This window comes from Camponotus vicinus, unplaced genomic scaffold (assembly GCF_025532165.1).
Source record: "Camponotus vicinus isolate PSW18456_S1 unplaced genomic scaffold, iyCamVici1.0 SCAF_5, whole genome shotgun sequence".
NCBI lineage: Eukaryota > Metazoa > Arthropoda > Insecta > Hymenoptera > Formicidae > Camponotus > Camponotus vicinus.
In genome coordinates, this window is record NW_028141977.1 from 8,138,554 (window position 1) to 8,162,172 (window position 23,619).

The following is a 23,619-nucleotide window of genomic DNA, read 5'->3' on the forward strand; positions in this document are numbered from 1 at the left end:
ATCGAAGGATACGAATCCAAGCCGCGGTGTACCTGTTATAATCAACGTCGTAGTACAATACGATGCAATCAAATCCAACAACGGTATTTCCCGTTTGACCCGCGCCCGAATCCCGGCATTATACCGCGACCGGAGATAATCAAAATATGCAGTTCAATGGCGCACCTGAGTCCGCATGGAAACTTTACGCAATAAGTTCGATTAATTAATTCTAATCCTGCAGATTAACGCAGCGTAATATAATTAGCAACCAACCGAATATTATTCCCCCTCTGTATGAATAAATCATCGAGCGATATCGGCCTGCATTATTGCGATATGGCTGTTAAATTGCGGCAGTTTGTTAATTCGACACTCGATAGAGCGAGCATTGCTAATAAAAATGGCACAATTATTAATGATATACTCTATTACACGTTCTATTTACAATTACATGTAGAAAGAATGAAAAATTCCAATCTCACAATTATTATATTCATTCTTCAATGACAATATGAGTTTTAAGTGACTCCATTTTTTCAAACAAGATACTCATATATCAGAGATTTTTTCCAATTCGGTTGTATAATTTGAATTAATTGCGAGTTAAAAAAGCCGAGGAGGAAATTATTGATAATTATTAATAAAATTTGTAAAATTTCTCGAGACAGATTTCTCTGCGTCACAATCAATGCTCTCTCGTTGATTGGAAACCACAAACAAGAGAGTTTCCAACTTTCCGCAGTGAACTTTGAATCAATACGATCTCTATCTGTAGTCTACAACTGTCAGACGTGTTTCCTATCTCTATCTCTATCTCTCTGCCCTAACTATTATGCAACTAAACATCTTCAACTTGATTCAAATCAGCCGCGCCCTCCAAACGTACAATGCCTCCTTCTCTCAGAATTTCTCTCGCACGTCTCTTTCTCCACGATTTTCTGCTTTTATATTATTTTGTTTATATTATTTATGTAATTTTATTATTTTACTTTACTTTTACTTTTCGCACGCTTCAACTTAATAATCCAAACGTATGATTCATAACATTTCTATTACATCGAAGTCTTGCTTTTAGATCTAATATATATTATATAATAATAAAACATTCAGTGTTTGTAATGTATTTTCATGAATAATTAGTCAAGTATAGGTAAACATAATATAACTAGGAAGTTCAATTCGGCGTGTGCGTAATCATAAAGGATATATGTGCTTTCATATTGATAATGCGAAAGCTTGCGTATTGGCGTGGTAAATTATATCGTAATCGTTATAGACAACGGTTGATTAATTAAGCCGATTGTGAATTTATAACCAGTTCTCTAGCCTTGATATGACAATAATTCGAGCACTCGGTTTGGAAAATCACAAATTATTAATAGATAGAGTGGAGGATACAAGGCAAGAAAGTTTGAGGCGAAAAAGAAAAGCACGCGCGCGGTGCGCATTTGATTAATCTCCCCCTAAATTTACGGGGGTGAACTTTGATGGCGGCTCGCAGGGAGCGGATCGGCACTTACAATCAGTCCAAGATACAATGCGGTTAGATAGACCTAGAGATAAACGCGACGAGGACACACGTGTCCGGAACACGTGTCCTTTTCGTGGCTTAGCTACCTAAGATCGACTGCTGAGTCCTTAGATCGTCGCGATACGCGTTCCCGGGAGATCCAAACCACAGATCGCTCGATCGGATCGATTGCTTTTAGGGTTGTTTTCGCGGAGCATTATGAATATTCATTTTACTGAAAAATGATGACACGTTCTTCACGTGTAAAAGTCTTGTTTGCTTCCGTTTTATCCGGAATATTTGAAATAATTGGCGAAAAGAAAATTAAGAATTTGCCTTCAATAAGTGATAATTCACGTTTTTCGATTTAGAAGGTTATAAATCAATGAATTTTGCATGCATCAATAAGTATAAAATATGTATGAGTTGAGGACGGTATAAATTATTTCCGTGTATGAGAGATGTTAGCATCCAACCGCGATAGCGTATTTATGCTTACGCCACGAGAGACCGAGTCGGTAGTTTTCAGGGTAGCTTCGGAAACGGGGCGGAGGGTCGGCCGTGTCGGCGAGCCGTCAAAGCAAGCTCGGGTTCATCGCAATAGAAAAGCGTATAACCACATGGCATAGAGAGGCTCCGGTCCTCACAATGCCGGTCACATGTCACCATTGCTTTGAACTATGCCGCCACGGTCTTTCTTCTAAGCATCCCCCTCCCCTTCGCTTACCTGCATGTCTCTCCCGCTTGTCGTTCTGCCATGGCAAATGAACACCACTGTGTATGCTCGATTTCGGATCTAATCGGTTATATTCGCCCACCTGCAATGGCCCGTTTCAGCCTCAAGAATGAATCACACATGCAGGTTGTTTGTTCTGTCACCATGCGGGTCTTTTCAAGTAGTGTGTGTGTGTCGCGATCGATCAGTTTCGCATCGATTATCTGAAGTGTTTACTTATTGTTAATTGGGTTGACTATGGATGAAGCGAGTATGAATGAATTGTAGAGATTTTTTATCAATTCTTCAATCGTGCTTAATTTTATAATTATTACCAATTTTCTCTCATTATTTTTTTACTTATTAGAGATTAGATCGCACATCCTCCTTCTGCCTCACACAAAAAAATATGTCCACTGTGAAAAAAATTGTAAACTTGGCTAAATATTTTCAAATAATTATAATTTTTTTAAATTGAAATATTTAAATTACATTAAATATATGTCATGTAAATTTAATATGTGATATTTAATTTAAGTACTTAAATATCTTAATTTAAAAAATTATAAAAATAAAAAATTAAAAATATAAATTAAAAAATAATAAATTAAGAAATAATAAATTATTGAAAAAATAATAAAATTAGTCGAAAATATTTTAGTCAAGTTTACAATTTTTTTCTCACTGTATAGTGTCTAATTAAAATTTATTTCACTGGCAAAGTTGAAGCCCATCACGGTCTTAGTTCAAAGTACCCCTTTTGAAATTTCTTTATGAAACTCAAAATACAGGAGAGTTAAACGCATACATTTGTCGTACAACTCAGATTACATAGGGACAATGATATGTATTTCTTTCGAGGTCGGCACAACAAAATAATCAGTTCGCTTAAACGTAAGCAGCTTATAAGGAGGGACCTTCCCGCAACTGTAGCCACACGAGAGAATATTCAAAAGATCGGAAGTTTCCTGTGATGTCCCGGCATGGCCACGGTTGCTGAGCATTGCACGAATACGGTGTGCGCTAATGGATCTTTTTACAAGCAAAAACGACGTAATCGTATACGACGACCGATCATGTAATGTTCGCGAGCGCGCATCGCATCGAGAGGCCTGTCGGCGCTTAATTAACCATCGCGGCATCGTTCACCGCGCGAAACCGTGCTTTGATCAGAAGCCCGATTACTCCGTCTGCGAGATTTTTTTTTACACCGTTTTCGTAGCGTGGAGAGAGGACTATCGTCGAAACTGTCGGGAATCTCATCGCGAAATCAAGCTTGTGACAAACGATATTTTGATTTTACGTGCGCGCATAATTTATAAAATATAAATAATTATAAATATAATTTAATAAAATAATTATTTATTTTATATAATTTAGAGAATAATAATGATTAATTATTTTTCTCTAATAATTTAAAAGAGTATCGGAGTGAAACCGAATTTTTTATAAGTTAATATCGATACAGAATATTCGTTTTTTTGAAGTCTAATTTTATATATATGTAAGAGAGAAGATTCAATTGATTTGAAAAAATGATAATCCAATCGATGTATATTTTTTTGTCTTTTGTGTGTATAATATCTTACAATTAAATTTGTTATTTAAAAAAACATCTCGTGCACAGATTTTTGAAATTGAAGTTTAAGTGTGATAATACATACTTTCTCAAAAATTTTAATTATTTCCATGTACAATATATCTGAATTATATTCATTTTCAACATAATTCAATTTAATTCAACTCATTTTGAAACACAATACCGTGTACGAATGATACATTCATTCAACGTACGAATTAATGTAGATTAAGTCATATATTCATTTCTATTCATTTCTATTAAAAAAACCGCATATCTGTAAGGTAGTAACATCGATTTTGTGAGCGTGATGTAGTTGAGGCTAGTCGGTTTAAACGATACTGCAGCTTTAATTAAAAAGTCTAGAGATTAAATCCTGTGGAAGTAACGAAGATAAATTGTATTCCTCTCCATCTCGTCGAGATTACTTCGGGAAGTGGCGGGCTAATAAAGGCCGCTTGACCGTTTCATAAAAGCGATGAAGATGGAGCTCGTTTTCAGACAGTGACCGGTGTTACCATCGTGACTTAAATGTTTTATCCATTTCTCCTTGCGATCATTACCTGCCTTGCCGGAATAGTATTCGCATTTACATACACATCAAACGCACATGGATGCGTCGCGATGTTTGATAGGCGCCTGATGCGGACGAAAGATTAGACGACAGGAAGATCTGAATTCTCTCTCACGAGGAGAAAAAAGGAAACCGATGGAAGAGGAAGAGAAAGAGATAGGGAGAAGAAAGAAACGAGAAAGACAAATTACGATTGTCGCAGCTCGAGGCTACTCGTGCGGTGTCCAATTAATAAAAACTATTCGGCCATTCTTCGTAAAAGTGATAAAGACTCGTTCTAAGAAGGCGTCACGATCAGGAAGCGTTCATCCGCGAGGCTGTCATTGGCGATTGATCTCGGCCCGACAAATTCGGTCAGAGGCATTTGCATTCGCGTGCGCCAAATCGGTGCTTCGTGCGGGAAAGAAGAGATCGTTAAAAGGCATTTATAAATGACGGAGATTTACAGGCCGGAGATCGGCGAATTGATAGGAGGCCGGTTTAAACCGCAACAAAATTAAATAAGAGCCGCCGCGACTAACTTTGGCGAAGCTCGCCAAACTTGTCAACGTCGTCGACTTTCGGTATAGTTCTATTTCGAAATATTCAAGTTAGAATTTTGCTGAATCTTTTATTGTCAGGCAAATAAATCCAATATAAAATTAAATAATGTGAAATTAATAATAAATGATCAGATAAAATCGATAAATTAAAAGTAAATGCAAGTTGTTTTATTTATATGATATTATATATTGATTTCAATTTGTATATTTATTGTTAATTTTATTTACGCATTAAATATCGCGCGCTGTTTTTTTTGCCTTTTTAATTTTAAATTGATTTTTATTAATATCATAAAAATTCTTTTTAATATTGCAAATCTTTTTATCATTAATTTTTTCAATACAATGTATTTTCGTAATAATGTAATTACGTATTCAATCACATATATCATATATTGATAAAATTTTGAGAGCTAATTGTCTTTATTAAAAAATTGGCGAATTTTTTAATGATAACAAGATCATTACGATTTTCACAGATAAAATAATAGACGCAGCTAAATATTCTGTATAAAAAAAAAATCTGTTGTCTACTCTCTCTTCTACATCATTTGTAAAACAACGAAAACTAAATTCTATTTTAAATAAAAAATATCTATATAGTTCATTTAAATTCTATAAAATCAATGCTCAAATTCGTGTCGAAGCTTTGTTTATTAGCACGACCGAGCGATATCGATCGCGTCATTAACGATCACTCGTATCGGGATTGCTAGCGCGGTTAACGTGCGTTAAAAAAGATTCGACCGGCCCGACTGCGATAGAAGGTGCGGCGAAAAACTTCTTTTTCGGGCATCGTCACCGCGCGTAAACTTATTAAATTACGCACGGTGACGAGGTTCGAACAGGGCGTAGTAATTATGGCGCCTCTTCGGTCGGATTAGGGCCACGTAATGCCCGCAAAAACGAAGCCGGCCTGGCGGCAGTCACGTGGCGGTGATTATCTCTCGATGCTTTGCGCGCGGCGCCGCTTTTTGCATCGCGCGTCGCGTAATGCATCGCGCGGCCGCGACCAACTGGGCCGGGGCGGCTTTCACGAGTCCGCAAAATGCCGGCACGGCTTTGTAATTACTGCAGTAATCAGGAGATTTGATCCGATTTCTTCTTCTCCTCCTCTCGCTCCTCGGACGCTCCCATCGCGGAAAGTCACTCGACTTTATATTGAAAGAATACGCGCAAGAGATATGCGCAATTTTTTCCATAAATTGAAGTCGGCATCCGGATAGAATAATAGCGAAAAATGTAAGATGTGACAGTAAAAAAAGTGTAAATGGTAGGAATCGTAATCGGAAAAATAACAGAAAATTCCTGTCAAAATTTTGAGTAAGTCTTGTTATTTAAATTATTTGTGAAAATTTTGAACATATTTTAATTTAAATATGCTCTTATTTCTAAGTTTATATTTCATGTGTGTTTCATATTTTTTTTTATTTTGCCTGCTATATTTTTGCGATTCTGCGTATTTTGCATATTTAATATAATAACAATTGAAATTTCATAACATCATATTTATATTGTTTGTCTATTGGTCCACAAATGGAATATATATTTATAAAATACACAAATAATTTTGAGATTTTTTAAAACTGTTATAGGATAAATTTTAAAAATCTACGAGGATATCTGAAGGCATTTCGCAAAATATATATATGCATTTATATCTTTCTTTGAAATTAGTAGAATGTCTTATCAAAGTAATGGAATAAAAGGCTAAAGGGTCGAGCTTGATGATTGAACACGTATGTGTTTTGCGAGAGAAGAAAAAAATTGGCAAGCAACCACCCATCAAGATGCTGGCGACTTTACACTCTCGCCACGAAAGGGCTCTGTGAAACGTCAGTTGTCGCGGGCACACGAGCAACCGCATTACTTGCACTGATACGAGCCCGGAATTCGCTGAGGAATGCTTTTTGACCGAACCGAAAGCCTTCTTCGAGTGCGAATGCAAAGGCGACGATGACGATGACGAAGTCGTGTGGCTCGGATGAATAATCCGTCTAAATCCGAGGACCACCCACTAGTCCTGTCATGTACGTAAAGAAGTCCCACGTGATTTATCTTGGAGGGAAAATAAAAATTCAATTCATTCTCAAGATAGCGAACTCGATCTTTATACAATTTGCTTATTAATTGCCAGAAATATGATACTTTTCCTTGGCATAATTTATAACAATAAAAGTATATTATATGTAAATCTAAAAATTCTTCCTTCTTTCTCAAACAATATTTTTTAAAGATATACTTTTATTTTTATGATTATTAGACAATAATCACGTAATTATTTCAAAAACGATTTTATAAGTTTATGCGATATAATTACGTTCTATATCATAAGGGAAGGGATAAGTAGATAGATATAATTATCTCCGCTTTGATATTTATTTCCGGTAGAGTTCTCTCTTTTCGTATAGCCGACGCGATTATTGTCGGTAACACACATAAAGGCGAAATTAAATTGAAGATAAGAGCGCAGCTCCGTATGTAGGCGCTTGTAAACTCGTACAGTCGAGTGGCTCGTTCCGCGTTCGTGCAAACAAGTAGCTCGTATTAGTTCATGCAAGCTGCTCTCTAACAAACTACCTTGTCCCGGTTCTCTTTGTAGTTACCGCCTTCAGGCCGAACACCGGTAGAAATGTGTTTTCGCTGCCCCTAATAAACATAACAGATTATAATATATACGTCTAGTGGGCGGGCACATACATCCAAAACATACGTTCGAGAGAAGTCCATGCTATATGTACACGCCACGTCGCATATTGTCATGTGTAAACAAATTTCTTACAGTATAAAAACTTGAAAATTGTTTGCTTAAAAATTATGTAAAGCATGATCATGATTATGTATATGAAAATTTGATTCGGTATTTATTCTTATCTTTTCTCACGAATAAAAATTATTTTTATGATAAAATACCATTATTTTGTCAGAGAAATTTGAGATAAAATTCTTTTGAATTCGTCTGTGTGAAGAATGATAAGAAGGTTAAAAGTGAAAAAAATATTCTTTTTCGAGATTTCTCATTTGGAAGTTTTTTTTTCTCAGGATTCTGTCTGAAAAAACAATCAAATAATATCAAATTATATCGAAGCGCGAAATTTATATTTATATGGTAAGAAAATATATTTGTTCATTAATTCCATATAAATATGATTTATTCTACACTTATTTTGTCAGAGAAATTTGAGATGAAATTCTTTTGACTTGTGTGAAGAATGATAAAAAGGTTAAAAGTGAAAAAAATATTCTTTTTCGAGATTTCTCTAGTCATTCATTTGAAAGTCTTTTTTTTCTCAAGATTCTTCTGTCTAAAAAAAACAATCAAATAATATTAAATTATATCGAAACGCGAAATTTATATTTATATGGTAAGAAAATATATTTGTTCATTAATTCCATATAAATATGATTTATTCTACACTTATTTTGTCAGAGAAATTTGAGATGAAATTCTTTTGACTTGTATGAAGAATGATAAGAAGGTTAAAAGTGAAAAAAATATTCTTTTTCGAGATTTCTCTAGTCATTTGGAAGTCTTTTTTTTCTCAAGATTCTTCTGTCTAAAAAAAACAATCAAATAATATCAAATTATATCGAAGCGCGAAATTTATATTTATATGGTAAGAAAATATATTTGTTCATTAATTCCATATAAATATGATTTATTCTACACTCTCTCGTGTAAAATGGTCGCCTATTGTCTATGCGATTACAAGTTGTTTACTTGAGTGCGTACACGTACACTTGAATCGGATGCCTCGTTTCATTGAGACGACTGACTCTCTTGGAATTTCTTTTTTTTTGTTCAGAGATCAGTGTACGTCATTATAAGCTCTCTCCCCCTCTTCCTTCCTGTTCCTCATCGAGCGGTAAACCATGACGCCACTTTTGGCATGGAGCCCCATTATTTCTCTTACTCTTTAACGATCCGTCTGTGGACACGCGGCGGCGATTCCGAAGCCCCGAAGAGGAACCTCTCCGCTCTCTTGGTGGTTCGCCGCCGAAGGAAGCGCCCTGCTGCGATAGTCTGAAATCGTTTTAACAAGCGCCAATGCCATCCTATGCGCTTCTCTCTCGTTCCTTGATTCGGTTAGGTCTACACTCAATACTGACGTAGCTGTTACATATCGACGCTGCTACGTCGACGTATGCGTCCTATATTCGAAAATTCTGACAACGGATATAGAACTATGAATGGATCCCGCTTTTTATTTATGCGATGCTGTCGATTGTGATAGTGGATCACCATGTTCATCGAAATTTATCATTTGTTTTCCCAAACGATGATGATGTAATAATTACTTGTTTGATCTGACAATGAGAGATTTTATTTTCTTTCTTTTCAATTTAAAAATACATAGTGCATTTGGTAAATTTAATTTTTACCGTAAAACAAACAATAGCGTATTTATCTTTTGCTGTGAGAGAGCTCTTGATATTATTAATAAATAATAAAATAAAATTGTATATTATTAATAAATAACACGATCTTTTGTATTTATTATGGATATTTTAAATAACATAAAATATATAATCCATATTTTTGGAAAGAAAGAGAGATAAAGTTTGATAAAGATTCATAAATTTGAAATAAAAATTGCTACAACTTAATTGGATGTGTAAATCACTATTATTTAATTATTTTTTGTTGATTGTATTAAATGTTATTAAATGTGAAAGTGGAAAAAAAGAATTATATTATAAAATAGCCTTATGCGAGACAAGCATAATGTCCGTAATTTATAATAGGTCCTTTGATATAACATAAAACTAATCTGTTCACGTTCTTACGGATATAAAAAAATTAATCTTGCCTGAAGACAATTGACTTAAATCTTAGTCTACAAATTAAAATTTTTTTAATTTACACGACTTTTAAATCGCGCTGCCAAACGTTCGAATATTACTGGCTAATCAAGAGTGTCCTGTGGAACCGGGAAGGAAAGTTCGCGATTAGGCTTCTCGAAGAGAGAATCCGGAAGTGCCTAAGTACCTATCTACTGGGTGGTCCACAAAAGAAACGGGACCATCGGTCGTAAAGCACTGTCACCCGTGAATGACACAATGGAAAAGCTGACAAGTCCATCCGGAGTAGAGCGCAGCGTGTCGGCATCCTCGGCATGGGTCTGAGGAGGTCGAGATTCGAGAGCACGGTCGGCGCGATGCGGCGCGACGTCCTGGCGTCGGCGCGAGCAAAAGAAGCGAATCGACGATTCCCTTCTATCCCTCTGTCTCTCTCTCTCTCTCTTTTTCGGGAAGGTTGTTGGTAAACGCGCCAGGAATTCCTGGGGCCACGGCCGGATGGAACCTCTTGCTCGTGTCCAACCGGGCCAACGTCGTGGCCTCGGGCGGCCTCCAAGTTCTTATCTTTGTCTTGATCGCTCCTGCAACTTTTGTCGGTACGCGGTGTGTGCCCCGGTCCTCTTCTCTTGAGTAATGGAAGTCGGCCGAAATCAATTTCAATTCCCGCGGCCCGCCACCGGTTCCTTCTCTTTGAGAAGGAGGTTGAAAGAGGTTCCGCGCATGTTTGCGCTCGCTTAACACCTTTCGATTTCGCGTATATCGTTGCTTCAACCCTTTGCGCTGATTTGTGTCGAAGTATATTTTGCGCGGTAATCACCAGACTTTATATTAGAATAGTTTAGGAAATTCTAAGGGGCGAAAAAGATTTGCCAATATCTATTAATTTTTAGTTTCATAAAATTTTTTCATACGTATCAAAATTTTAATTGTTGGAAATATTCTTTTTTTTCCTAACATTTAAAGACAGGGAAAAGAGAATATTTTATATGTATATTTATATAATATTTATATTATAGAATATTTATATAGAATATTTATATAATATTATATAGCTATAGTTTCCACAATATATAAAATATTTAAATTATTTAAAATATTTAAAATATATAAAATATTATAATAAATATATTATAATAAAATATTTTTTTCGAATTGCCAGAAACATAATAAACCATAGATTTTATTTTTTTTTAATTATTAGGGATAAATATAATGCATATCCTTTAATAAAAACAGATATATCAATGAAACATGATTACCATATGTTAATCCTAAAAGTTTAATGATATATTAAAATATTTCACATAAAAGTTTCGAATATAATATTTTCAAATCTGCGGATTTCTTGAAAAAGAACGTGCCTAGAAAAGATTTCAATATATATTGTGTTTTCGAAATTTATGTATATAAGGTTTTCTCTAAATTTCGCGATATTTTGCCTTTCTTTGAATTTCACAAAATATTCATAAATTATACCAAATTATAATTGATAGTTCTGGCTCATCCGTTATAATAAGATGTATGTATAGTTCGATACACATTTCGCACGTCTTATTGGTATTCGCGATTATCTGAAATTTCGATTAATTGAAATTTCGATAAAGTTGTGTTATATAACTTGCGTTATTCGCTTGTTGCGCGAATCTCGTTAATGAGTCGATCGCAAACGCGGATTTACATGCCATACCCGATAATTACATTCGCCAATCTGCATCGGTAACAAATTTCGCGGATTAGCATAATGACCGATATTTTTATCCTAAATTCTGGCAAGGGACGACGTTATAGCAGCGGAACCGAGTGAATCTCGAAGCGACAGTGGGGCGGTTCGTGATTTCCTGCACCTGTTGTTTTCGTCGGAGGGCGATACAATCGCTCGTATACAGATGCAACCGGGTGTGTAAGAGTCAAAGAGAAAAGGAGAAGCGGAGAAAGAGAGAAAGAGAGAGAGAATGCGCGCGCTCCAAAATCGGTCTCTCATGGAGATGAAGATGTATCATAGATAATACAGCCGTATGCACCTGCATAATGCGGCGGCAGTCGTAAAACTTAATTAACCCCCTCATGCGACGATTTATTTCCTTTTCGATTAAGAGGATTCTCGCTAATCTGAATAGCCGCGCGTGTGTCACAAAGAGAATGGAAACCACGTAACAGCATCGCGATGTGATTCTAATCTTCGTTCAAAAGACAGTAATATGGTGGTATTTGTGGAGACATAGATTCCCCAGATTATACTTGGCTTGATAATTTAAATTTGCAATGGCCTTAACGCGATCATCGCCGTTTGAGGATTTATATATAAACTGTTTATTACAAATATTTAAATTTAATAATTTAATAATTTAAATTTAATAACAAATATTTAAAAAAAAATATAAATTATATTGAATTATAAATTATATTGAAAAGATAGCAATGAACAATAATTGTTGTTAAATCTTAAGTAAAATGTAATTAAAATTTTTATTTTTGCAAAAAATTCTAGCATAATTTCGTCATAAATTGATACATTATCTCTCTCTTTCTTGCATTTATTAAGTTTATGATAATCAAATAAAATTTAAAGCTTGAATGATATTCTTAATGCATTGCCTAAAATATGTATATTATTGAAACCTAGTCTTTGCAGTTTTTACATTTTGTATTATAAAATCTTTCATACTCTTTAAAAAAGTATAGTTTGACAATTATTAGAAAAATATGCCCCTTTTTATTTTGCCCTTTATTTTTCTTAAAATGATTTTAAAGTATAATTTCTTTGCCCTTTCGAGAAAACAATTTTGTCTTATCATCGGCGATATAAATATGCGCATTCGTCGTGTTCATGCGCGTACTCACTAATTATGTATCCTCCTTTATAAGAGGCATTAAATCTGCCCCATGCTCATAAAAGACACGTCAAAATAATCGTGAGAAAAAGAAACTTTGGTTTCATAAAACCGCGGACGATTACGAGCCGTTTGCTTGTGGAAACGGTATACAGTTAACTCGTTTCGGCCGCAGTAAATGTTGCTCGTAATCATGTTTTGCGCTTTTACTACGGCAATGAAAAGAAGTATTAATTGATATCCTTACATCTTTATCACACCGAACTGCTAGGCGCGGCATTTTGTGTTGTGAAGTATTTTAATTCATGCTCGCACGAAAATTAATCGTATTTCGTGCCACTCTTGCTGATGCTCTGTCGATCTGGCTTATTTTTCATCGTATTATCATCAAAAAGTTTAGGTTTCATTTGTAAGAAGTGTTTTCCTAACTGATTGATGTTTGATTTGTCATCTGTCTTATCATAGAAAATTCATTAATACTAGAGAGAAAAGGCAAAATTGAGTCTGAAAATTAATATCGCTTTAGTAAGCGACAGAATATTTCAAATAGTCCCGATTATTTTTTATACTTTTATATATTTTCATACACACTGTGCAAATATTTTTAATATTAAAACTTGCAATTATAATAATGTTTTCTCTAATGTTGAATTATTCGTCAAATTTAAAAATTGAAAACGAACTGCAAGAGCTCTTTAAAAATATTTATATCTCATAATCATTAATAATAAAATAAAAATAAATATTTAAAATGTAAATTCCCTGTTGCTGCTTTATGTCGGCAACTTGGAAGATTCGATAACCGATCATATCAACTTAAATTTTATTGAAACTCTTGGAAACGCGTTGTCATTCTTGACGAGTTTTCTTTTTGGCGACTGCTCTGGTCGTTTACGCGGAGAATCTTGCGCAATTGATGTAGAAGGCTACGGAAATAATGATACAAAGATGCCGCCTTGCTCCCGGGGGAGGATGATGTCAGGGCAGCACCAGGTGATTTCTCGGGACGAAAATCCCTTGAGCGAAGGGCACGGTTCGTTAACGTCATTGTGGCCACGTCCAAATATTGTTGAATTCTTACGTAGACCTACAGCGAAGAAGATTCTGGGCTTCCATGCCGGTGGCGTATTGTGCGACGAGTGACAAGAATGACGACTTCATGTGCAACTCGTGAAAAATATGTTCTTCCGACATATTCACGGTTTTTTCAGACCGCCCTGTATGCGCGACTATTTCTTACTGAAAACGAAACTGACTTTTCTTTAACAAAAGTTTCGAGTTACGAAATATCTTTTGGCTATGACCGACGATGAGAAAGATCGACTAAAGATTTTCTTAAATTTTTATGACGAATCGCGCTTTAGAAATATTAATAGATAACAAAGTTTAATTCTTCCCGATTAATTTAAAATAAATTTTGTTCCAACAAAAATTCTTGATTCGAGGCATAAAAAATATACGTTTAAATTTAATTTATTTATAATATTAGTGTAAGTGATTTAATTAAACTATCAATCAAATTATAGCAATGATTTGATTAAAGAGCTAAAGAAAAGTTTCGTTACATGCTCTTTAATGTTGGAAGCGACATTTGTACGGCGATCCATCTAGATATCATTCTTCGTAGCGAAACGTAGGTTCGCATTTATATTCTGCTTCTAGGTAAGAACGATTTGACCGTAAGATAAGACGGCGACCGAGATACGGGAAGAAATAACCAAGATGAAGAAGAAAAAAGAACTCTTCTTCTCCCTCACAGTAATCTTTCGTATATTCTAGAGAAACTCGTAGATAACAATGATCAACGAGATGTCGCAATCGCATATCAAGAGGAAAAGCCAATCTTATTGATACTGACGCTCTTTTATGCGTCGTTCCTTTTGTACAATCCGCCACCTATTTCCTATTATCATTTCTTCTTCAATATGTCGTCGTCAATTTTTTTCCTTTAACGTCAAGATCGCGGAGATGTAGCTTGAGTTCATTAAAGAAGATAGAAGGGAAACTTGAATAACTTGCTAATTGACATTTTTTAGCTTAAAAATTTACGGTGATATAAAATAATATTTGATAAAATAAGATTTTTCTTCATTTCAATTTCCATCGTTTGTTTTGTAATTTGCAAAAATTAAAAAATAAATTATTTTGTCCATACAAAGGACCCCGCGGAATCCTTATGGAAAATGGCTTTCGGTGAAATGTTTCGAAACTTTGCAAAAAGATAGTTCTCAACATGTAGTTTAAAAATGTCCATGGGCATGAAGCTCTAAAAATTCGAGATTTTCAGCTACAGCCATCCAAAGTGGTAGATTTTTGAAGGAGTTTGAACCAATAAGGTTGATTTTTGGACCAGAGCTTCGCACTTTTTTGATTGCATATTTGTATAGTTGCGGTCGAGAGCTTTCCAAAACACCCTATGAAAAGCTTTTTACGTTGGGGAAAGTGAAAGTTATAAGTCCTCAAAGTTTAAGAAACATAGGCAGCATGAGAAGGAAGCATGAGAATCATCAAGACTATCTGATTTATGATTTTTTGTGCTAAGTAGACTGCCTTAATTGTGTGTGTGTGTGTGTGTGTGTGTGTGACAGATTGAAAATATATACATATATTTGTTATTTTATCCTCCTCTGTTTAAATACAGGCTTGGAACTGTCAAGCCTGTATTTAAAGGCTTGACAGTTCCAAGCCTGTATTTAAAAAGACAGAGTTACTTTTTTGTTTTTTTTTTGCTTTTTTTGCTTTTTTTGTTTCTACAAAACTTATATTTACTACTTTTTTGTAAAACCTCACCCAACTAAGATAAACTACCGTTGCCGAACTTCGGAATATGCTGCAGAAATTCAAAACTCTACCACTTTGGATGGCTGTAACTGAAAATCTCGAATTTTTAGAGCTTCATGCCCATGGACACTTTTAATCTACATGTTGAGAACTATCTTTTTGCAAAGTTTCGAAACATTTGACCGAAAGCATTTTCCATAAGGATTCCGCGGGGTCCTTTTGATTTAATTAATACTGCTTAAGATAATTGTTTAATTAATTAATTTATATGCTTAAAATAATTGTTTAATTAATTAATTTATATTTGTGCAATAACTATAACAATGAAAATAAACAGATTCTATGCTACTTTCATTAATGCGTGGATTATACATACACATCTTCGTAGAAATATACATCCTCTTTTAAATCAAAAAGAAATTTCGAGATAAAGAAAAATGAATTGGATGTACTCTGAATAAAAAATACTCCAATACAGCTTAATATCATCTCTTATGGCGTATATTACAGCTCTACGTGAGAATTATCGACTGTTTTCAAGTTGTAACGAGTAAAGTAACACCCGATAAGTAAAATATATTCGATAGCAAAATACGTTTATCGAATAGCCTAACGTTTAACTCTCCGAGAAAGCCAGGTGAGAGATTGAGAGACGACAAACGAGAAGGACAGGAGCCCCGGCGCGAGGATCATGCGTTACATTCCCCTAATTAAGCAAAGGCTGAGGAGCCGCGTATGCAAATGACGCCTGTTTGCTCTCACTGTCGGCTCGCGCGCGTACGCACGCACGCACGCACGCACGCACGCACGCACGCACGCACGCATACGGATGCGATCCCGCGTTATACGGACGCGGGTTTAGGCACCGCCGCGTAGTTCTAGTCGTTGTCGGTGTCCTCGGTCTTCACCGATGATACATACACGACGGCGAGAGCAAACACGCACGGCCCGCACGGGCCTGCGGAGAGTTTAACGCCATGCTGGCGCTAATAAGTGGGAAGCCGCCTCAAATACGTCCGGCAAACAGTGTCTCGTTAAGCTTAATTGTCGCGGAAGAAGACGACGAAGGGGAGGGAAAATGTCGCCGCGACTCCTTTTGGCATCGCCGCCGGCAAGAGCTTTCCTTACCCCAACAATCGCGTCGTCGTCGACGTTTTTTCTCTTCTTTTTTCTTCCCCTTTTCATAGCTACGCCGAGAGAATATCGCGTACATCGACTGACTCTTCCGATCTTTCGGTTTTGCTTCGCGGCAAAGGGGAAATTTCGCGGCACCTCGCGAAACGCGGCAAGAATGGAGGCCGCGTGCGCGGGGAATGCGTAATTAAGGACGGCCCTCGGTCGTTAGCCAGCTTTTGCGTGTGCAAACGAGCGCGCGGTAGAATTTTTATTCGCCGCTCATGAGTATTTCATGGGGTGTACGTTAGCCGAAAATCAACGTTTTCAATGCCTTCGGCGGGCGGTGGCAAGGGGAGGGGGAGGGGGAAGGAAAGCGAGGAGAGAATAATAAATTTGAAATATATAAAGCACGTTTTTTTTCTTCAAAATCGATGAAACATCGCTTATGGTAGCATCGCGCGAAATGGTTTAGACTAGAAAGGAGACTCCATCTTTTTTATGCTCGACAAGAGAGTTAAATTTCAAGTTCAAATTATTTCATGGAATATTTGAAATATATGTGTCGAATTATATACATGAATTTTATCGAAATCTCTTTAGATTTTCTTACAATTTATGTTACCACGCTATCCATAAAAATCCTCATCGTAAGTGAAAGATACAAGTACATAAATCCGATAAAATAATGAATGTATCGATGCTGGGTAAATATATATTTTTGTTCATTTTTTTACAGGCAGTAAAATCCATTTATGGCAGTAAATCGGTCGGAAATAAAGTACTTTTATTATTTTGTCTATTTAGAGTTTCGTATTCTCGACCCGACAAACTCGATCAATTACGCGACGGACATGATCGTAAACTGCCATTGTTCGTTTTCCGTACGCACAAACTCGTTTATTGGTCCCTTACCACTGCATTAATGCATTGCATGCGCGTAGAGTTAGTTGATGCACTGTACATACAGATATAATGTGTCGACAATATTCTCAAGGGTGTCATTTTAATTCCATTAGAGCAAGGTTCATCGCGCTTGAGTTTTGTACATTTCATTCTATTACAATCGGATTATATATCGATTTCTCAGAAGTTAAGTTAATTAACTTTACTGTTTGTAAATTTCTTAATTTACCACATATACACAAAATACACACAGCATGTATGTAGGCGTAGACATTGAAAAGAAAATTCGAATTTAGAAATTTGTCATTATAAGTTTTAATATCCACTTTTTAATGTGTAAAGAAATTCTGCTTTTATTCTAAATTGATAATTATAATAATTTTAAGGTAAAATAATTATATCATAATGATTTCTTTTATAGAAGGCAATGAAACTTGAGGTATGTGTGATGCTGGTTAATTAATAGTTGATGAGACTTAGATAAATTTTTGCACATTTTAAATGTATTAATCTTTTTGATTACATTATGTACTTTGTATAAAAATAAGAAGCAAGTCTGTCTTCAACTCCTTTATATATATATATATATATATATATATATATATATATATATATATATATATTTTAAATTTCTATTTTCTCTTAAATGGAAAATTCTTTAAACTCAGAATATTTTATATGTATGCGATTTAGAACACATTAGATCGCAGACTTTAAGATCATTTTGTTTCTTTTGTTTTCTTCTTTACTTGTTTTGTTTTTACTTATTCTATTTCTTTTTTCCTGAATTATAGTTTCCATGCCATTCATCCAATACCAGATGAAAAATTGAAAGCCGATAAAGCTTTGCTTGATCCGATCGATGTAATAGTCTTCTCTTTCGTGTACACTTTTGATCCATTAAAATTTCACGTAGTAATTTCCATTCGTCACTTCTCTCTCTTCCCATTACGCCTCACGCATTTTCGATGGGATTGTACATACGTCAGTAGTTTTATTGTCTATTAAGAATTTATTTTTTACTTAATTTTTGGAACATATATATATATAGTGCACAAAACACGTTTACGTTTTTTATAGATTTACACAATTAATTAATTATTAAATTTATTATATTAGAGTTATGTCACTTTTTTTTTTGTGATTACATCCAATAGATTTATTCAATAGATTTATCATTGGGAAGATAAGTATATTATGCCATATATTTTACATTCGAAAGTTTTGTTAAGTCGATAAGGTCTCTGTTATGACGGATCTTGACGTTATCTCAAACTTACACTTTCTCTGTCAAGAAAAGAAGATTGGAATTTATCTCTCATATGATGCTGGTAATGCTGGAACCTGCTTGATACTTCTAACTAGCGTCGCAAGAGAGCGGTATCAACTCGTTATCAATGTATTCTTCACATCCAAGATTTAAATGCCCTTTCTTCAACAAGAAAGTAAAAATATAATATTGTAATTTAAAAAACAGCTGAGCTCAACGATTTACGGAAATTGCACCTAGTTCAAACAAAATTCAAAATACACCTGAGATTTTCTTCGAGTAACTTTCTGCAAGAAAAGTTCTATCGCGAACCATGATCTTTCAGAGCATCGTGAAATCCTTTATACTTTTTGAAAATTTTTAGACTGTTATTGGAGTACACAAGAGACACGAAGATAACATCAAAATCAAGAAAATCTGCTACAAAATTTACTAAAAAAAGATTTTAAAAAATACTGTTAGAAATATAAAAATCTTCAAAGATAATTTCAATATCGCTCTCTTGACTAAATGTCAATTCTACGATCTTTTGAGTATTTTTAAGATATGCAGAACAAATTACTTTACAAATTATTTTATTGCACTCAATATAAAAAAATATAAAAAAATTATAAACAAAAATCTTGAAATCTTATTATAACTTTTAGAAAAATTGTAGTCTTAAATAATTATATTCTGAAATAACAATTAAAATAAAACAGCGAGTTTCTCTGCAAATATGTATTAAGATTTTCTTTTGACAACTTCAGTTATTTATTCAAATAAAAAGTAAAAATTTTATATAATAATAATTGTAGTTAAATTTAGTCCAGGTAACTTCACATGCTAGCGCTCGTATCTTCAGATCTTCAATTTCATCGTATTTATTTTTCGTGAGATATTTTGCTTCCGATGTCGAAGAACATGATACAAACTGCCAGTGGTGGCCTAATGAAACGAAAATTAAGCCATACCGTCAGGTGGCCTTAAGTGCTATGTCGCAGCTAGATTGTGCTGGACGAGCAGTTCGTTGCACGCTTATGAAAGAGCATTGCTCCATTGTGCCGTGAGGTTAATGAAGAAATTAGCCCAAGTGGTTCCACCGTTGAGCATTTAGATCATTTTTCTCGCGGCTTTTGCCTCAAACGGTTTTATTATACTATTGGAGAAAATGATGATTAAAGCGCACCGATCCGAATTTCTTCGTATATGCGTGCAATAAAAGTAAAGGAAATTTGCCTTCTTATTAGTAGCAAATGAGAAAAAAATAACTATTACGAATAAAATGTTTACGAAATATAATCTCTTGCTGGAGTTTTAATTAAAATTTTGATTACTAAATGTGAAATGCATATTCGATCTGCAATGAAAATCAGTTGATTCGGATATATTCAAATATTTGGTGAGTTTAATATACGTTAAGAAAATACGAACATTTATATCTTGATTAAGATGTATTTTATCTACCGTTAAAATACTTGAATAATTTTGTCGCATTAATTTGTTCTACATTTATCCTTATAAGTGGCTGATTTCATACTTCTTTCCGTACAAGATAAGTAGTTGGCATTATTCTTTCTCTTTCTTTTATTCATTTTAAATAATTAATGTAATATTTACACAATATATTTTATGAGAAAATAATTTATCATTAATAACTTATCTATTTACAACAAAATAAATATTTAGATTAATTGAGTGATTAAATTTTTACCCGTTGTCTCTTATAATCCTAATCATTTGTGCAATATTATTTTAACTTTTTCTTATGCAATTACACTTACATGTATTTTATTACATTATTTATTTAAATATTAAAAGTTAAATTGTTGAATAATTCGAAGGAGTGTTCAGCTAGACGAATATAAAGCGTAACAACTAGTGTATAAAGGGTTTGAAAGGGATAGAGGAATTCTCGAGTTTCCTGAATGTGTGACTGTCAATGTTCCCGCTTCTGTCCCGAATCTCGTCTGCAACATTACGTTTATATGTTTTGTCGACTTCCTTTCGGAATGCTACAATCCTAAAACGGTACGAAATGAATGTTACTTGTATCTCTTGCGTGTTTTTGCATATCGTGCATACTGAAGCTTCAAAGTATGAATCTCACTTCCTCTGGTGTTTTGCATACGGTATTTTCTTAACTAAACTAAAAAAATGTGCACGATTGCTTTAGTGAATTTTAGCAGAATTTTAATGCAAACAAGAATTAAATTTAAGAGATGTCCAAGTTTCTTTCTATCGAGGTACTTTTTACGATATTCCTTAGAGTTTTTATAATTTATTTTTCTTTGACATACTTATTAATAAGATTACGTATAATAAACAGAAGTAGTTCATTTCTTTTTACTATATTTTATTAATCTATTTTTTGATATAGAGATAAAAGATATATTTTTGTTAGATGGATAATAATTAATAAATTAAGTGTAACTTTCTCGATATTCTTTCTTCAGATTCTTAGAATAAAACATTTTGACCTATTTGTATATATTAATTCACAAAATATGCGTGTTTACATGAGATATAATGCCTTTCATGCAAGTTAGTTATGTTTTCATATAACATTATTATAATGAATTATTATTATACTAATGAGCAAATTAGAATCATTAGCGTTGTATAAATTGAACAATTACTGTATAATTTAGCTATTTTACTCCTAAAATTTAGTTATTACTTTACAGAATATATGTTACATTGAATGTATATTATCCATATATTATTATACTGGATTCATACGTTTAGTATAAAATAATGAAAGTTATTAACAGTTAATTATCTGTTTAAAGGGAATGTTTGGTTTGATGATAATTTTAGACTAGTAAAAAACACACAACGTTACTTTCGTGATTTTTTAAAGAATTTTTTGAAATCTGATATACAGGTGGAAAAAGATAATAAAAAAGTATTTGTTATATATCTTTTTTTATCATTCTCATATCAAAATTTTATTTGAAATTCAATAATAGCACAAAATAAAACTTTTTTTTCTTTCATTTTTATCTACTATTTCTGTTTTTTCCCTCAATAATTAATATCAATTTATATTAAATATTTTTAACAAAGCTGGGAAATTAATAGAAACTAAATACACATTTAATTAAAATATATTTAACTAAATGTTTATGACATACAGGGTATTTGATAAAGATTGAGCCTATATTTCTGAGCGTCATAAACTCAATGGAAATGTCTTTTATCATTTTCCAATTTTTGCATTAATTATTGAAGTATTAAAAGGGAAATGAGCGTGCGAGATTTCGTGCAGCTAGACTGTGCTCTAGATATGACAACAACGAGTGTTACATAGCAACGAAAAGTTTGGCCATGCATTCTCCGATTCTCGTCTTTTCGTGTAACACTCGCTGTCGACACTCTTAGAGCACACACACGTATATATATATATATACCTCTATTTATATGAATAAATAATTAAACCCTAGTCACAATAATTAATTTTTTATATATATAATTAAAAACTTTTCTCTTTTCTTGTGGATGATTGTATTTGTGTGTGTGTGTGTAACTAAGAATTTCATATGAAAAAAACGAAACTTGAAAAAAATTTTCTGTCATAAAATTTCTGATGTTTTAAGCACGTATTTTTTAATAAATAAATAATAGTGTCTATTTTCAGGTAAGTCTATTCTTGTTTGTGATTGATAAAGTCGTTTTTCATTCAAAGATTGAAGCTTGTTATGTGATGACTGATTTGACCAATCATCTCATTTTCCGGGAACACATTTATGATTATTGGCAGTGACAGATTCCTGACTGTTTCATATGGAACCACCAGTTTGGTAATTCCTCATTTCCTGCTAAACATACTCGATATGCGGTATGTCGTATGGCGCCGCAATACTCGCGACTATTCCACGAATATGCGGGCTTGCAGACCCAACAATGGCTGTTACGCCTTACTCGAAGAGCTCGCAAATTATACAGAAAGGAATGTAATCGAATATGCAGACATAAATCAACAAATGCGGCCCGAAATTAGTAGAAAAGTTTCTCAAAATTATAGTAGAACATTCCTTATACGGAATGTTCTATTTCATGTATTTGCGTACTCTAGTAACAATTTCGAAGCTGTTGGTATCAGTTTCTATATACTCGGTGGTAGATAAAGAGAGAGAGAGGAAAAAGAAGAGAGAAAGAGAAGGAATCGAATATCAACAACTTGTGTTTGTTTCCATTAATTTCGGAGATATTAAAAAGGCTGATATGTAATTTTATTGTTTTTGTGGAAAATCGCATCTAAGGAATCCACCACTGCCATTCTCTTTAACTTTTCTTTAATTTTATCTTTATTTTTTTTACAAACTGCCAAAATTCGCATGCCTTGATAGCTGCAAATAACGAGTGAAACAAGCAAATGTAGCGCACAAGCGTCAATTAGCATCACAAAATGATGGCAACGATACACTCTGAAATGTTCTATTTTGAGTATTGACGTAACATTCCTTTTATAGACAGATTCATAATGCACATCAAAATAATAACGAACATGTATTTTCACAGTCACATGTTATTTGTACAATTCTAACAAGAGATGCACGATCGGTTCTCCAGCATGCAACGCTAAAATTCAACTGGTGTCCGATAGAAACTAACTTTAGAACGATGCAGTTGAATTAAGCTAAGCGCAACGTGCTTCGTTGTGAGCGATTAGAATTAGTTTCCAAAACCATATATTTCGATTTTCATCATTGTACATGTATCTTTACACGCGCAAGTACCTATGTACACGGCAGATAGTTCTAAATATTGATATTTTGAAATTAGATCAACCAAACACTATTCTGCATGCCTAGACTTCTGTACTTGATGTATTGAACTATTGAATCTATACGTGTATAATATTGTTTATTCTTTATTCTCTAAGTACCTATTGACATTATCAAGATAAAGGATTGAAGCTTTATATTTGCAATATGCATATCAAATATTTCTATAGGAAATAATATCTCATAATTATAACACATTTCATAATTTCCCTTAAAAAGTATCAAAAGATATATATTATTTAATCTT

The 23,619-nt window shown here is 33.9% G+C and overlaps 1 protein-coding gene across 2 annotated transcripts in view; it reads left to right on the forward strand.

Annotated features, from left to right (window-relative positions):
* Kair1d (Kainate-type ionotropic glutamate receptor subunit 1D) overlaps positions 1-23,619 on the forward strand; it is a 396,680-nt gene that overhangs the window by 64,588 nt on the left and 308,473 nt on the right. The gene's annotated exons all lie outside the window — the stretch shown is intronic.